Source organism: Microtus pennsylvanicus, chromosome 18 (assembly GCF_037038515.1).
Source record: "Microtus pennsylvanicus isolate mMicPen1 chromosome 18, mMicPen1.hap1, whole genome shotgun sequence".
In the NCBI taxonomy this organism is placed as follows: domain Eukaryota; kingdom Metazoa; phylum Chordata; class Mammalia; order Rodentia; family Cricetidae; genus Microtus; species Microtus pennsylvanicus.
The window spans coordinates 400,875-410,902 of record NC_134596.1 but is presented as its reverse complement, the minus strand read 5'-3'; the positions used below and the strand labels follow the sequence as shown (position 1 = coordinate 410,902).

Here is a 10,028-nt window from a genome sequence, read left to right as displayed (position 1 = left end):
CACACAAAAGTGAAATTGCCCGATTCACATACACGGAAAGGAAGCTGCATTTTTGATCTTCACTGTAAATGTAGACAATATATTGGAATAAAGATGTAATGAATTCCTATTTCTTTGCAAAATGAAAACAATTGGCAATAGTCAAACACAGAAATTTGGAAGCCTGTTCCTCTCAAAAGGAATGGGGACTAAGCAAGTGATCAAAAAAGAATCGGTGCAGTTTAACAATGGGGCGGGGGCTCGGGATCGATGGTGTGAATGGTTCCTTCTTGCTGAAAAGACTAATATAACACCAGCCTCTTCTGACCCCCATGTTATTCAATTCTCAGCCCTCTACCCACCTCCCACGGTGGTCACGTCTGCCTTGGCAACACATTTGAGACTTCCATGGCCTTGACTATGGTCAAGATGCATCAATCAAAATAATTGGCAACTTATGTCTAAAATAATTACTCTGCTCTTCCAGGAATAACCGTTCAAGGTGACTCTGACCCTCCGTAACTCTGATGGATTTTTGTGGGTTTTGCCTTTAAAATGTTGTGTCCCAACTGGATGTCAACCTGTAGAAGAATGAAAATAGACCCAAATCTATCACCATGCACAAAACTCAAGTCCAAATGGATTAAAGACCTCAATATCAGTCCGAACACACTGAACCTGATAGAAGAGAAAGTGGGAAGTACCCTACAACAGATGGGCACAGGAGATCGCTTCCTAGGTATAACCCCAGCAGCACAGACATTAAGGGCCACATTGAATAAATGGGACATACTAAAACTGAGAAGCTTCTGTAAAGCAAAGGACACTGTCACTAAGACAAAAAGGCAACCTATTGACTGGGAGAAGATCTTCACCAACCCCGCAACAGACAAAGGTCTGTTCTCCAAAATATATAGAGAACTCAAGAAACTAGACGTTAAAATGCTAATTAGCCCAATTAAAAAATGGGGCACGGAACTGAACAGAGAATTCTCAACAGAAGAAGTTCAAATGGTCAAAAGACACCTAAGGTCATGCTCAACCTCCTTAGCAATTAGGGAAATGCAAATCAAAACAACTTTGAGATATCATCTTACACTTGTCAGAATGACTAAATTCAAAAACACCAATGATAGCCTTTGCTGAAGAGGCTGTGGAGGAAGGGGTACCCTCATCCATTGCTGGTGGGAATGCAATCTTGTGCAACCACTTTGGAAATCAGTGTTCCGGTTTCTCAGGAAATGCGGGATCAACCTACCCCTGGACCCAGCAATACCACTCTTGGGAATATACCCAAGAGATGCCCTATCATATGACAAAAACATTTGTTCAACTATGTTTATAGCAGTATTATTTGTAATAGCCAGAACCTGGAAACAACCTAGATGTCCTTCAGTGGAAGAATGGATGAAGAAAGTGTGGAATATATACACATTAGAGTACTACACTGTGGTAAAAAACAATAACTTCTCGAATTTTGCATGCAAATGGATGGAAATAGAAAACACTATCCTGAGTGAGGTAACCCAGACCCAAAAAGATGAACATGGGATGTACTCACTCATAATTGGTTTCTAGCCATAAATAAGGGTCACGGCGTCTACAATTGGTGAACCTAAAGAAGCTAAATAAGAAGGTGAACCCAAGGAAAAACATATAGTTATCCTCTTGGCTATGAGAAGTAGACAAAATTGCCGGGGAGAAAATTGGAATCTTGGGGGTGGGGTGGGATGGGGGTAAGGGGAGATGTGGAGAGAAAAGTGAGAAGGGGAGGATTGGGGGAACTTGGGAAAACAGGATGATTGGGATATAGGAAGGTTGGATAGGGGAGCACAGAAGCACAATTCTTAGTTCAGGGAGCCACCTTAGGGTTGGCAAGAGACTTGAACCTAGAGTGGCTCCTAGGAGCCCAAGGTGATGTCCCCAGTTAGTTACTTGGGCAGCTGAGGGTAGGGAACCTGAAATGACCCTATCTTATAGCAATACTGATGAATATCTTGCATATCACCATAGAACCTTCATCTGGTGATGGATGGAGATAGAGACAGAGACCCACACTGGAGCACTGGACTGAGCTCCCAAGGTCCCAATGGGGAGCGGAAGGAGGGAGAAGATGAGCAAGGAAGTCAGGACCATGAGGGGTGCACCCACCGACTGAGACAGTGGGGCTGATCTATGGGAGCTCACCAAGGCCAGCTGGACTATGACTCAAAAAGCATGGGATAAAACCGTACTCTCTGAACATGGCGAGCAATGAGGGCTGATGAGAAGCCAAGGACAATGGCACGGGGTTTTGATCCTACTTCATGTTCTGGCTTTGTGGGAGCCTAGCCAGTTTGGATGCTCACCTTCCTAGACATGAACGGAGGGGGGAGGACCTTGGACTTTCCACAGGGCAGGGAACCCTGACTGCTCTTTGGACTGGAGAGGGAGGGGAAGAGGAGTGGGGGAGGGGAAGAAGGGTGGGAGGAGGGGAAGGGAAATGGGAGGCTGGGAGGAAGCTGAAACTTTTTTTTTCCTTTTCTCAATAAAAAAAAAATTTTGGTTGAGCAGTTTTAAAAAATAAATAAATAAAATAAAATGCTGTGCCCCTGAGCATGGGCACCAAGGAAGTTTTCAGAGGCTCAAGCTGCTCTTGGTCTGGCCATCAATAAAAGGGACATAAACTCTTAATGGACTTAATTAACATGGCTGTCAATAACCATCTCGCATGAATCATTACATTGCCCAAAGGCTTCACTAAAGCTTTGCTTCTGGCCTGTGTTGGGAGATCCCTTACTCCTGAAGTCTGCTTCTCTGCTGCCCTCTGAAGGCACCGTGCCTCCTTCCCACTGACTCTGCCACCTAGATATCCTTCCTGGGCCCTTCAGATCTGCTGCTCTGTGGCCACAGCAGGCTGCCACCATTATACCACTTCTATATTTCTGTGACTGCTTCAGTGGTGGACATCAAAACAGACTCCCAACTTTCCTTTGAGGAAACCGCTCCCTTCTTTTGTCCAGGGGCTCATTAAGTTTTGGTCAAAAATAACTAACATTGGCATTTCAATTGAGACTTGCGGTGTCGTGGTCACCAAGCGCTGCTGTGAGTTGATCAATGCTGGTTGATCCCTGCTGTGAGTTGATCAGTGCTGGTTGATCGATGGGGCCCCTGAAATGTGTGCCAGCACTGTTGCCAGTGTCCCCACAGCGCCCTTCCCTTTGATCATCTTCTCAGCTCACAGCTTGAGAAGGCCGATGGCAGTAGGAGGCACAGAATCCAAAAGCCCGATACCACTACTCTGTGCTAGAAGCTCTTATTACATCTGCTACAGAAGGAACATCTACTCATTCATGTTCAATGCCCACTCTCTGGTCCACGTGTGCTTACTGATCCTCTTCCTTGCGCTGATAAAATCAGGTGCAAACCCTTACCCTTTCAGTTCTGCCTGTCCACCTGATGGATGGATGCAGGGGTTGGAAAACTCTGCATAGCCAGGTCAACCTCAGGGATGTCTAACCCACATGCAGCAATGTTAGTTGCCACCAAAACCCCGAAATTGTCACCATGAGAGCCTTTCAGGGTTATTTCTTTTTGCTTCTGTGGAATGTGACCATGTAATGACTGGACACTTTACACATGTCCTCTGCCGCAGTTGCTGGCCTTCTTTTTTGGCTTCAGAGAGGACACTGGGATCACATCCCCAATGGCTGCTTCCCTCTCTGGCCAGTGACAGTAGCCTGGTGCTCCGTGGTTACGGTTGTTTTCTGAGTCTTTTTACTAATCAGATTCACTTGTTAGATTTCATCTATTTCTTCAAATTGAACCCTGTGGTGTTTAAACACTGTAGTGTTAAAAGAAAACGGCCCTCATAGGGAGTGGCACTATGAGGGGGTGTGGCTTTGCTGTCACCTTGTTGGAGGGAGTGTCACTGTGGGAGCCGGCTTTGTGGTCTTCTGGGCTTCAAGCTACATAGATGGTGATACTGAGTTCACTTCCTATTGTCTGCAGAACAAGATGTAGAACTCTCAGCTCCTTCTCCAGCACCACATGTGCCCACATGCCACCATGTCCCACCATGTGATAATGGCCTACACCCCTGAAGTCATAAGCCAGCCCCAATTAAATGTTTTACTTTGCAAGAGTTGCCATAATCATGTTGTCTCTTCACAGCAATAGAAACCCTCAGGCAAACACCCAATAAAACAAATTGCTATGAAAAGCAATGTTTGGGCTTGTCTTCTGAATCCTTCTTGCATGCCACACTTGAAATTTCTTCCATTTGATCAGCAAACATCTGGCCCACTTCATGCATGACATGTTTAAGTTTGGTGAGTTCTAGCTTACCATTCTGTAAGTGTAAAAATCTTCAATCCACCCTGGGGTTCAAACATGGACAACCCCATTATAAATTCATTTTATTTGACTACCATTTGAATAGGCACACCATTAAAACGAGCCACTGAGAGCTTTGTTTTTGTCATGTCTGCTTACTTAGTTTGCCAGCTCTCTCTCTTCCTGTCTTATAACCTGTCCTGAAGCTTCTCAATGCAAGGGAGAATGTCTCCCTTTTTCCTGTCCAGGTGTTCCTGTCCTTGATACATGGTGGGATGTCTTTGTCTGCATAGGAAACAGAAGCCCACCCTGTGATCTCAGAGAAGCCTGAGTCTCCTCAGATATGGAGTTGAGAAAGTCCCTTCTTTTTGTCCCCCAAGCTTTATGCTCTGTCTCACGACTGCTTTTTCCAGAAGCAGTTTCATCAAGGTTTGGGTCTGATTAAGAATGAGCCTTGGGATTTTCTCGTCAATTTCTGCATTCCATTCCTTCCCTTCCTTCATCTTCTGTGGTTTTCTTCAGAAGGCTCCTCGATTTTTATTTCTTTGATTTTTAACAAAGACCACTTTTTTTCTCAGGGTGCTCCTCTTTCTTCTTGGAAGTGCTGCGTGAAGCCGTGTGCCATACTGATGGGCCTCCTTGGATTGAGGAGGCTCCACATGTTCATCATCCCCAGAAAGCTCTTTCTTAACGGTGTTAGCTTTGAGGGGAAGTTTCTTCCGTTCCCTCTGTTGCTTAGACTTCCTTCTTTTTAGATTTTGGCTTCTCTTTTCTATATTGCTTCTCACTGGACTTCAGCAGCCTCTCCACTTTCTCCTCGACCGTGTCTAATCCCAACGTGGAAGCTCTGTGGAGTTTTGGAAACATTGTTCAGCATGAGCTGCCAGGCCTATCAGTCTCCTTGACCTCATGCAGAGTAAGAGAGAAGGCACCAGGAAGCTTACAATGTCACACTTACCATGTGACGCTTACAACGTGACGCTTACGTTGTGACGCTTACGACGGGACGCTTACGACGTGACGCTTACATGCACTTGCACTCATGCATGCATCTACACACACAGTAATAATAAAAATAGATTTTAAAAATAAAAACCAGTAGCCCTCTGTGCAATATTTCTAAAATATGCTTTTGCTATTAAAACAATCTACAAATTTATATCTAACAATGTGAATTCACCTTCCAAACAGATTTTTGGTAAAATATAAGTAAAATAACTTATATACATTGTTATTTACTATAGAATGAATAACAAAATTCATATGATTTCTTCAAGACTGTTTTAATATAAATCTATTCATTAATATTGGACTATATATAAATAAATAGATATAGATATTTACTGAAGATCTCTATAATAAGTTTAGTTTTTACAATGAGGCTTATAGAAAATATAATTTAAACAATGATGTTCAAAATCTTGCTTTATTAAAATATATTTTATACTTCTATATATGCGCACGTGTGTGTGTGTAAGACATAGGTCTACATGGTGATTATGGTTTTTGGAGTTTCTTGATAAAGTATTTAATTATTATTATCAAAGTAGCTTATAGGTAAATGCTCATGTACACGAAAAATATTAACTAAATCCAGCTTCATTTTGGCTCATAGTAAACTAAAAGCTTTTAAGAAACAAATAAGAAAATAACAGTAAAGGGTAGATTTAATCAATGCAACCACATGAGTAACAAATAAGAAAATAACAGTAAAAGGGTAGATTTAATCAATGCAGCCACATAAGTAAACAAATAAGAAAATAACAGTAAAAGGGTAGATTTAATCAATGCAACCACATAAGTAACAAATAAGAAAATAACAGTAAAAGGGTAGATTTAATCAATGCAACCACATGAGTAACAAATAAGAAAATAACAGTAAAGCATTTTTCATAAGGGATTAGGCTTTAGTGACCCAAGCCCATAAAACATGAATGTCAGGGTCTGGAAGTCAAGCCCTGAAGTAGGGAAACCTTCAAGCTACATCAGGAGTTCCTATGGAGAAATCTTCAGGGATCTGAATTCACGCAGCATATCTCAAGGGTCAGGAGGCAGAGGTCCCAATGAAAGCAGTCAGTCAAGGAAATCCTAAATCTGCCAAGAATGTTTGCCCCTGCTCTCTGGATACTCCTTCTGCGGGCCAACCTGTTATGGTAAAAGTAAAATGCCATAGGTCCCTGTCGACTCCTGACCCCCATATACCAAGGCAAGTGGATCTTCCTTCCGCTTCCAGCCTGACCTTTCTTTTCCATCTCTCTCCCGAAAAAGCAGCTTTTGCCTCTCTCCCTTCTCCCCACTTCTCCTCTTCCTGCTCCTCTCTCTCTTCTTCTCCCTTCTCCCCTCCCCCTTTCCCTTTCCCCTCCATAACCCACTAAATGAATATCTAACCTCACTCTGCATGGTATGCCTATCCATCTCTGTCACTCAATAACCGCAGCTCCTCATGGGACTTGCTGACCCTCTGAGGTCTCTCACCCACCACACAGCTCCCTGCCCGAAACCTGCTGCCCCTCATGGCCTGCTGCCTGCTGCTGACTCTTGAGGGATGGCGCTGTTTTATTTTTACTATTACACCAGCCTCAGAGGGTGTCAGTAGCTAAACTAAGGGCATTAGTTGGTAAAAAACTGAAACCTGCAACCTGGGATGGGGATGTGAGGGAGGACCCTGTTGAAGCTGAAAACTCTGGAACCTTCAGATTCTCAAGGATTTGTACCCCCTGAAGCCATCTCTTCACCTTCAACAGATGAATTCACCCCTTCAGCTCCTGAAATATTACCTTTTTCACCCTTGACTAAGGAAATTAATCTTTCACTGTCTACTGAACCAGCAGCGACTTTCTCTGAAGAAAATGCCAGACAAGATATACTGAAGTCCCTCAAGACTCACCAATAGTTACCTCTAGACCTATAATCAGACTTGAGGCTAATAAGCAGGCTCCTAGAGGGAAAGAAGAAAGTGTGATCCATGAGGGGGTATGTTATACTTCAAAGAAGTTTATGAGTTTGTTAGTTCATTCTATCTGAAGTCTCATGAATATGTGTGTGGATGGATTTTATGAGTGTGGGGTAATGGTGGAAGGAACATAAACCTGGACTAGGCTGAGTTTTTTGATATGGGCCCTCTGAGTGAAGAGTCTAGGTTTAATATGGAAGCTCACATGGCTTAAAAAAGAGGTGTCAAAAGTTTGTTGAATGGTAGCCTAGACACATTTGTCAAAATGGCTGTCAAAAAGGAATTGGAGATATCCTTTGGTATGCTGGATAGTTTTGGTTTGACACAAACTAAAGTCATCTGAGAGGAAGGAACCTCAACAGAGAAAATGCCCCCATAAGATCAGTGTAATGGTCTGTCCTGTCTCTTCAAGAGACAAGACATGCCCATTCCCTCCCCCATGCACCAAGGCAAGCTGATCTTCAGCTTCCAGCCTGAGTTCCTTCCTTTTCTATCTCTTCCCCAAGAGGCAGCTTCTGTCTTGCTCCATTCTCCCCACTTTTCCATTTCACCACTTTCTCTCTCTCTCTCTCTCTCTCTCTCTCTCTCTCTCTCTCTCTCTCTCTCTTTCTCTATCTGTCTCTCTTTCTCCTCTTCTCTCATTCTCCCTCTTTCCTTCCATAAAACACTAAATAAATATCCTTACTCTGGATGGCATGCCTATCCATGTCTCTGTTTCTCACCCGTCACTTTGTGTCTCCCTGCCTGGAACCAGCTGCCTTTAGAGACCTGCAGCATGGTCTCATGGCATGCCCATCTGTCTGTCTCTCCTTGTAGCCTGCTGTAGCCACTCGAGGAAGTGTGCCATCCCTGCCTGGGACTGGCTGCTTTGGGGACCCGCTGCCCACTGCCTGCCACCACATGGCCTGCTGCCACCATTTGGGGTCCTGTAGCATTTCTGCCGCTGCAGCTGCCAGGTATCCTGCAGCGTTTTTTATTTACTCCATTACAATCAGGCTTTAGGCAAGTCTGTGGGGCATTTTCTTAACTAATGGTTCTATACCTGGGCTGGTGGTCCTGAGTTCTGTCAATATCCAATGATATTCTGACATACTCATAGGTCAGTGCCTTATCTGTAAGACCCAGCCATGACAAGTTCAATAGAGGCCCAAGTCTCAGTAGTTTACCCTAAGGCAATATCTGGTTCTAAGAAAGACCACAAACTGAGACTACCCAGACACCACCCATAAGAAAATTCCTAACACTCCAATTGTTGTAGAAAGAATCACCTGCCAGCACACACCCATCTCTTTTCACCAGAACACCCCTAGACAAATGTCAGCCAATCAGGTGTTCTGAACCTTAGAAATCCCTCACCCTGACCTTTGTTACTATAAAAAACCGAACCCTCACTGAGCTCAGGGCTCTCCCATCATTCCAAGTTTGCAAACTTATGTAAGAATAAAGTCTCTTTGCTTTTACATACGAACTCGGTCTCATTGTTGGTTTCTGACGGACTTTGTGGATCTGGGCATAGCATTATCCAGGCATCATCAGAGAGGCTTTCTCTGGCAGACGATGGGAACAGATGGTGATACCCACAGTCAGACATTATGCAGAGAGAGTCTGTGGGAAGTGTCCATTAAATCCCTCTCCTCAGAGCTCAGGGAATCCTGTAAAGATTGTAAGAACCAGAGGGGATGGGGACACCAGGAGAACAAGGACCTCTGAGTCAGCTTAGCAAGGTTCATATGAGCTCATAGAGACATAAATAGCAAGCACAGGGTCATTACATGGGTCTGCACCAGGTACTCTGTGTATATATTACAGCTATTAGCTTAGAATGTTGTTGTTGTTTTTGTTGTTGTCAAACATGATGTTTCTCTTATTTATTTATTTTTTGTTTTACATACCAACCTCAGTTCCCCCTCCCTCCCCTTTTCCCATCCCAACCTCCCCTCTTTCCATCTCCTATCCACTCCTCAGAAGGGTTAAGGCCTCCCTCAAGGAGTCAAAAAAGTCTGGCAAACCATGTTGAGGCAGGGCCAAGCCTCTTTCCCCCATCAAGGCTCATCAAGGTACCCCACTGTTAACTTGGAATTTTTATGGGACTCCTGACTGTAGGAACAAGTCAATCTCTCACTCCTGTGCCTGATCTTGGAACTCTTTTCCTCCTGTTGGGTTGCTGTATCCAACTCCAATATGACAGTTTTTGCTTCATCTTATTATATTTTCTCTTGTCATATTTGGTTATTTCTTAGAAGCCTATTCTTTTCTAGTGAGAGTCAGAGAAGGATTTGGCCCAGAGGGAAGAAGAGATGGGGAGAAACTGGGAAGAGTAGAGGGAGAAGAAGCTAGCAAGCAGGCTGAGCAAACTTTGTGGAGCAAGCCACTAAGTAGCACCCCTAAATGCCCTCCACATCAGTTCCTGCCTCCAAGTTCTGGCCCTGTTTGAGTTCACCAAGGCTGACCTGGCTATAACCACTGCTGCTAACAGTAAAGACCAACAATGAGCCCTAGATATAGCACCATTCCCTGGTGTTACCAGCCAGTGTGCCAGTGGCAGTCCGATTACATTGGACCACTTTCTCTGTGGAAAGGGCTTTGTCCTTATTGAGTAGATACTTATTCATGGTATAGATTTGTCTTACCTGTACATAATGCTTTGACTAAAACCACCATCTGTGGATTTAAAGAATGTCTTATCCAACATGACAGTACTCTGCACAGTATTGTTTCTGACGAAGGAACTTACTTCACAGCCGTAGAAGTGCAACAGTGGGCCCAAGATCATGGAATCCAT

At 43.9% G+C, this 10,028-nt stretch overlaps 1 pseudogene; it reads right to left on the bottom strand.

Annotated features, from left to right (window-relative positions):
* Positions 1–2,845: 2,845 nt before the first annotated feature.
* Positions 2,846–10,028, bottom strand: LOC142837820 (nucleolar RNA helicase 2 pseudogene; annotated as a pseudogene).